This window comes from Panthera uncia (assembly GCF_023721935.1).
Source record: "Panthera uncia isolate 11264 chromosome C1 unlocalized genomic scaffold, Puncia_PCG_1.0 HiC_scaffold_4, whole genome shotgun sequence".
Lineage (NCBI taxonomy): Eukaryota > Metazoa > Chordata > Mammalia > Carnivora > Felidae > Panthera > Panthera uncia.
In genome coordinates, this window is record NW_026057585.1 from 81292962 (window position 1) to 81299107 (window position 6146).

A 6146-nucleotide genomic window follows, 5' to 3' on the forward strand; every position below is an offset into this window, starting at 1 on the left:
CTGCCCTCCCCAGGCTGCCCAGGCGCCTTGCCAACCACTGCCCCCTCTATCAACCCCGGGGGCATCCTGCTTGGCACCTGCCCCCCTCCGGGGCCCAAGGGCAAGAGCCCTGGCAGCTGGTGCCCCCCCCCGCGGAGCCCCCCTTCCTGCCCTGGGGATAAACCCTTCCTTTGCCCGGGCTGGCCTGGGCCCCAAACAATGGGGCTTCTGTCCCGCCATGCCCGCCTTCACCTTTTACCTCTCTATTGCGCAAGCCCCTCTGCCAACCAGTTGGGTCCGGGCCAGGGGACTCCAACAGCAGAAAAGATGAAAAACTACACCTGGACAGATTCTTCACCCCCAGACGGGCATCTCACACCAGCCCCTGGGGCAGGGGGCGGGGGGAGGGAAGCATCAGGCATGGGGATTCCCTTTGCCCTCTCTCTGACCACTCCACACCCCTCCCCCAGCCTGGGGATGTCCTCAGCTGGCCAGCTCCTGGGGGTGGGGGTGGGGGGACCAGGACAACGGCCATCTGTGACTGGGTTACCCCCTGCCAGGGGGCACTGGGCAGCGAGTCACCATGTTGCAGGGGTGGTGGGGGAGGGAGCAATGTCCTGGGGCCCCAGCACTAGCACGGACACACCAGGAGCTGGCCTGTCTGCTCCCTGCAGGGACCTGGGAGTCTAGTGGGACTCAGTTTCCCAAAGCCTAGTGGGAAACTGAGGCTCAGAAGAAAACCTGCCCGAGGTCACACGGCCAGAATGCAGACTTCCTACCTGTCACCACCTCACCCCTTTCCCTCCAGTCACCCTTAGTCACTGTCCACAAGTCCCGACACACTCCTGGTTGGGAAGTCCCTTCTCCCGTCTATCCTCCATTCATCTGACTGCAAGGCAGGCCCCTCGGCAGGCACTGGTGAAGGCCACATCCTCGGGGTGGGGGTGGAGGCTGCCTTCAGAAGAGCTCATACCCCGAGTGCCTACCTTTGTGGATCAAGTTCAGTTTGGTTCTGGGGCTGGGGGCTGGGGCGTGGTCCTGGAGCACCTGCTTGTCCTCTGCTCCAAATCACTCCCCTGTAGGTCCCCCCCCACCCCGTGTGAGCCTTTGCTGTGTGTGTGTGTGTGTGTGTGTGTGTGTTTGTCGGGTGTTCTGCTTGAGTACGTCTCTGCGTCCGCTTGTCTCTCTGTTACCTGTGTGCTGTTGTCTGTGTGTCCGTCTGGATGTGACCTCTGTGCCGGTCATGTGTGTGGCTATCTGTCGGTCAGTGTATTCTTTGCCAGTGTCTGTGTGTTTGTTGGCTTGTGTGTCTGTATGTATAACTGTGTGACTGTCATTGTCTCTGCCCGCCTATCTCCTAGGTGTCTGTCTCGCTAAGTGTCTGTGTATCTGTGTCTGTTTGCAAGTTTTGGCTCTCTGCCTGTTGTTCTTGCCTGTCTGTGCATAGGAAGCGGGAGCACAGAGCAAGGGAAGATCGCAGAGTCAAGAACAGGGCTTGGGGAGGGGGGTGTCCCTTGTCATCACTGATGTTGGCACTAAGCCCATCCCAAATGGAATCTTGTGACTCCGTGGGTTCCTTGGCCAAAGAGAAGAGGAAAAGGGCAGGGCTAGGGTGGGGGCTCCAGCCCCACTTTCCTTTTCCATGGCCCCCCTCCTTTCTGGGGACTCATTGTCTGTCTTATTCTGGTCCAAGGGACTGGGGCAGAGCAACAGGCATGGGATGCTGTGAGGAGTCACAGCAGGACTTACCCTCTGGGCCCTTCTGCCTTCTGGGAGGCAGGCCACCTGGGCTTGATGATAACTCTGTCCTCCCTCACTTATGATCCTGGGAAGACACTGCCCTTTTTCTCGGCCTTGGTTTCCTATCTGGACCCAAATGCTCCTTAGAGGCCCTTTCATGCTCTTCTCTTTCTACAAAGGGAGGTGTAAGTAAAAAGGGACAGTGACGTGCCTAAGCTCACACAGCAGGGCAGAGGCCCAAGCCTCCTCTCCTGTCCCCAGTCCAGTGCTTACCTCCCCCTGCACCGCGGCTGCCACCACACAGCTGCTCTGGGTGCTCAGAATGGGTCGTTCTCCTCCAGAGGCTGAGCAGAACCTCCTGAGAAGACCATTGTGCTCTACTGAACCCAGGTCTGTGGCCAAGGGCCCACTCCTTGAGGCTTGGGGACTCAGATGTTTGGGTCCCAAATGACACTCCGGCTAGGGCCGGGGGGTCCCTTGTGGCCCATTGTGGTCAGCTGCCCATGTCCAGAGCTTGGAGCAGTGATATCTGGGACATCCAAGCGAGGACTCATGCTGTGCGTGTTGGGTCATGTCGTGACATGTCAGGCTTCCTGGGGCCTGTTAGATTCCGTAATGAAAAGCCCTGCCTTTGGGGGCTGTGACAGGCAGAATGGTACACCGCTGTGGCACGTTGGAGCTTGAGGCAGGTAAGACTGAGGGTCAAGACTTCCACCTCACGGGAAGATGGACAGATAAACAAGCAGACAAACAAACGTACCCGTAAGTCATTCCACAGAGGGAAGTCTCTGTAGATATGTACACAGCGTGGGGACCTGGGGTTCCGGTGGTCAAGGGCATCTCCGGGAGGAGCCGATATTCCAGCTGAGACCTGAAGGGCCAGAGGGAGCCAGCGTTTCTGGAGCCTGGGAGGGTTTTGCAGGGAGCCAAGGAGTGCAACAATAGCCCGGAGGTCTGGCACAAGTTGGTTTGTTTGGGAAACAGAAGCCCAGAGCCAGCGGACTGCAGTAACTGAGTGGAGACTTGGAGACAAGGGGCGGGATGAGGCCCGGAGGGACCGTCAGGATGGAGCTAGGCGGCGCGCCTGAATTGTCTTCTGATTGCTGAAGAGATAAAAATGTGGGAGGGAGATTGTGGGAGGCGCACGAGCAAAGGCCCCCTCTGGCCGCTGTGGTGAGAACAGCGGACCACAAGGCAGGAGTGGATTTCAAGGGGCCATGTAGGAGGCAACAGTGGGACCCAGGCTAGCAGCGCTGGGGGCTTGAATGAGGCTGGTGGCCGTGCAGACAAGAGAAGGGACCTATTCGAGACCTACTTTGGAGGTGGGGTTGGCAGGACTTGCCAAAGGAGCAGATGGGAGGGGTGGGAGACAGGAGAAATCGAGCGGGACTCCTGGGCTCCTCGAAGGTGGCCACAAATGCTCTGCTCCTACGCCGACAGACAGAGTCTGGGCAGCTTCAGGGACATTTGGACCTATAGACTACCATGTGACCTATGCTGGTTTCCAGCTCAGACTGGAAAAGAAGGAGGAGACTGAGCCTGGGGACCTTCCCATAGTAGAAGTTGGAGAAGAGGAAACGGTACAGTAGACCAAGCAGGTGTGGCCAGGGAGGAAGGAGGAAAGCCAGGTCTGAGAGGTCAGGGAGCCAATTAGAGAGAGTGTTTCAAGATGGCGGGAGAGTTGACCTGTATGGAATGTTACCCACGGGTCGAGTGAGCTGAGCAGAGAGAAACGTCCGCTAGCTTTGGCAACAGGAAAATTGGGGCGACCTTGCCGAGAGTTGTCTTCAGTGGAAAAGAGAGGCTGGAAGCTGGATTGGAACGGTTGCAACAGCAAATGGGAACCAGTGAATTGGAGAGAACCACCAGAGGCAACTTTTCAGGAAGTTTTAGTGCAAAGGGAAGCAGAGTGTTGGCTGGAAGGGAATAAGAAGGGTCAAGGGAGGGTTTTGTCCAACTATGGGGGATCCAAAACCATGTCTCTGCGCTGATAGCAGTGACTGTTAGGAGGGGAGGACCTGTTGATACAGAGAGAGGGAATTACCTAGGAGCAAAGTCCTTGATAAAGTAAGAGGGGAGGGGACCCAGAGCACAAGAAGACAGCTGGCTTTGAGAGGAGCCAGGGCAACGACCCTAGAGGTGGAAGAGAAGAGGAGATAGGTGTGTGGAATTAGCTACGCAAAGACCAGAGCACCTTCTCTGATGGTTTCCATTTTTTCCAATGGGAGCCAATCGCCGCCAAAGTGAGACAGGCACAGAGAAGGGGTGAAGGATTAAGGGTTAGGTGTGAAACCGTTATCACAACCAAGGCCACTGGAGAAACAGAGCAGGATTTCCAGGAGAGCAGCGTGACCATTTGGAGTTGCTGACCATGAACTTGTGACGGCCCTGGCCCACCAGTCTGTTCTCTGTCATACGTGGCATGTGCCAAGCATAGGGCTTTCCCCAGGTGATCCAATTATCTCAATTTACGGAGGGGAAAGTCAAGACTCAGAAAGACTTTCCGGCCTGCCCAAGGTGACACCAGCTGTTAGGAGCAGAACAGGACCTCAAGCCCAAGCCCTGAAAGCCTGGACCCACGCCTCTGCAGAGGCCAGATGTGTTCAAGGGCTAAGTGGACCCTCATTACCTGCCAGTGTGTGTGGTTCTCAGCTGTCAGTGCAAGTGGGAAAATGCAGAACAGAGAAACCCAGCTTTCGCTTTTGTGTAATATTCCTGCATCACTGGTGTTGGGGCCAGTTGAATGCAAAAGGCCCATGGGTGTTGCTTTCTTGCAGAGTCTATTTGCTGAGTAATGACACGGTTGCTCCATATCTTCGTCCACATTTAAATTGCTAGCTTCTTACAAACCCGGGCCTGGAGTCCTGGGATATTTGGGGTTCACAGCTCCCCCTCGTCTCTTAATTATCTGCCCTCCTTCGGTTGGGGATCACTTTCACGGAAGAAAGCTCCCCCAGGCATAGTAAGCTTCGTGAGATGGCCAGCAAACACCTTAGAAAGCGAGTACTATCTTTGAATGCCTGTTTACAGAGACATTTCCACACTTTACTTGACGTTTCTGGGAAGCCCTGACCTTCCCACCCGGGAATATTATGAAGTGGGTCTTGAAAAGCCCAAGAGGCTCTCACGTGGCTGCCAGCACATTTTACACTTTGCCCTTTCATCCCCAAGCAGAAAGTGATAAAACCCCAACAGCTGGGTGAAGACACAGAGTCACTTTTAAGAGCTGGGTCCTGAAGGGGAAATACTTGATGTGACCTTAGTGGTCATAATGGGGTGAATGGAGGCCCTGAAAAAGACATATCGATGTCCTAATCCTCAGAACCTATGACTGTTACTTTATTTGGAAAAAAAGTCCTTGCGGATGTAATTAGCTTGAGATGAGATCATCCTTGATAGCTGGGTGGGCCCTAAATCCACTGGCAAGTGTCCCTTGTACAAGAGACACACAGGGGACACAGACGGACGAGGAGGGAGGCAGTGTGACCATGGATGCAGAGACTGGAGTGAAATGGGAGCACCTGAAGCCCCCAGAGGCTGGAGGGGGGCCAGAAGCAGGTTCTCCCCTATAGCCTCCAGAGGGAGAATGGCCCTTGGCTTTGAACTTCGGGCCCCCGGAACTGCGAGAAAATAAATTTCTGTTGTTTTAAGCAGGCAAACTTGTGGCAGTTTGGTACAGTAGCCCTAGAGAACCAATACAGTGGGCCTCCATCACCAGGATCCACGGGGTCTGAGATCCGTGTGTCAGCTGCCACGTGTCACATTCCTGACGTTTGCCAGCTGAGCCAGACCAAAGCAGCTCGCGTTGGCAAAACCAGAACAAACTGGCTTGGATCGAATCAACCCCTCTTGAGGGGGTTCGAACACTCATCCGCACTGCCAGAGCCCGACACCGAAGTTCAGAGCACAGACTCAGGAGCCAGAAGGAAGAGGTTCAGATCCTGGCTCTGCCTCTCAGGAACCACGAAACCTGGGGCCGGCGTCTTAGACTCTCCGTGCCTCAGTTTCTCCGTGTGTTAAACGAAGACACGGTCTCTACCTGAGGTGTGAGGATCATAGGACTGAATATACGTAACCCACTTGGAATGGACGAGGCCGACATGCCACCGGGTGCCAGATGACTATTCTGATCTCAGAATAGTCAAGGAGACACAAATGTGCTTAAACAGACATGAAGTGACTCAAGCCTGTTAAAACTAGGCGAAACTGGGGCGCCTGGGTGGCTCAGTCGGTTAAGCGTCCGACTTCAGCTCAGGTCACGATCTCGCGGTCCGTGAGTTCGAGCCCCGCGTCGGGCTCTGGGCTGATGGCTCAGAGCCTGGAGCCTGCTTCCGATTCTGTGTCTCCCTCTCTCTCTGCTTCTCCCCCATTCATGCTCTGTCTCTCTCTCTCTCTGTCTCAAAAATAAATAAACGTTAAAAAAAAAT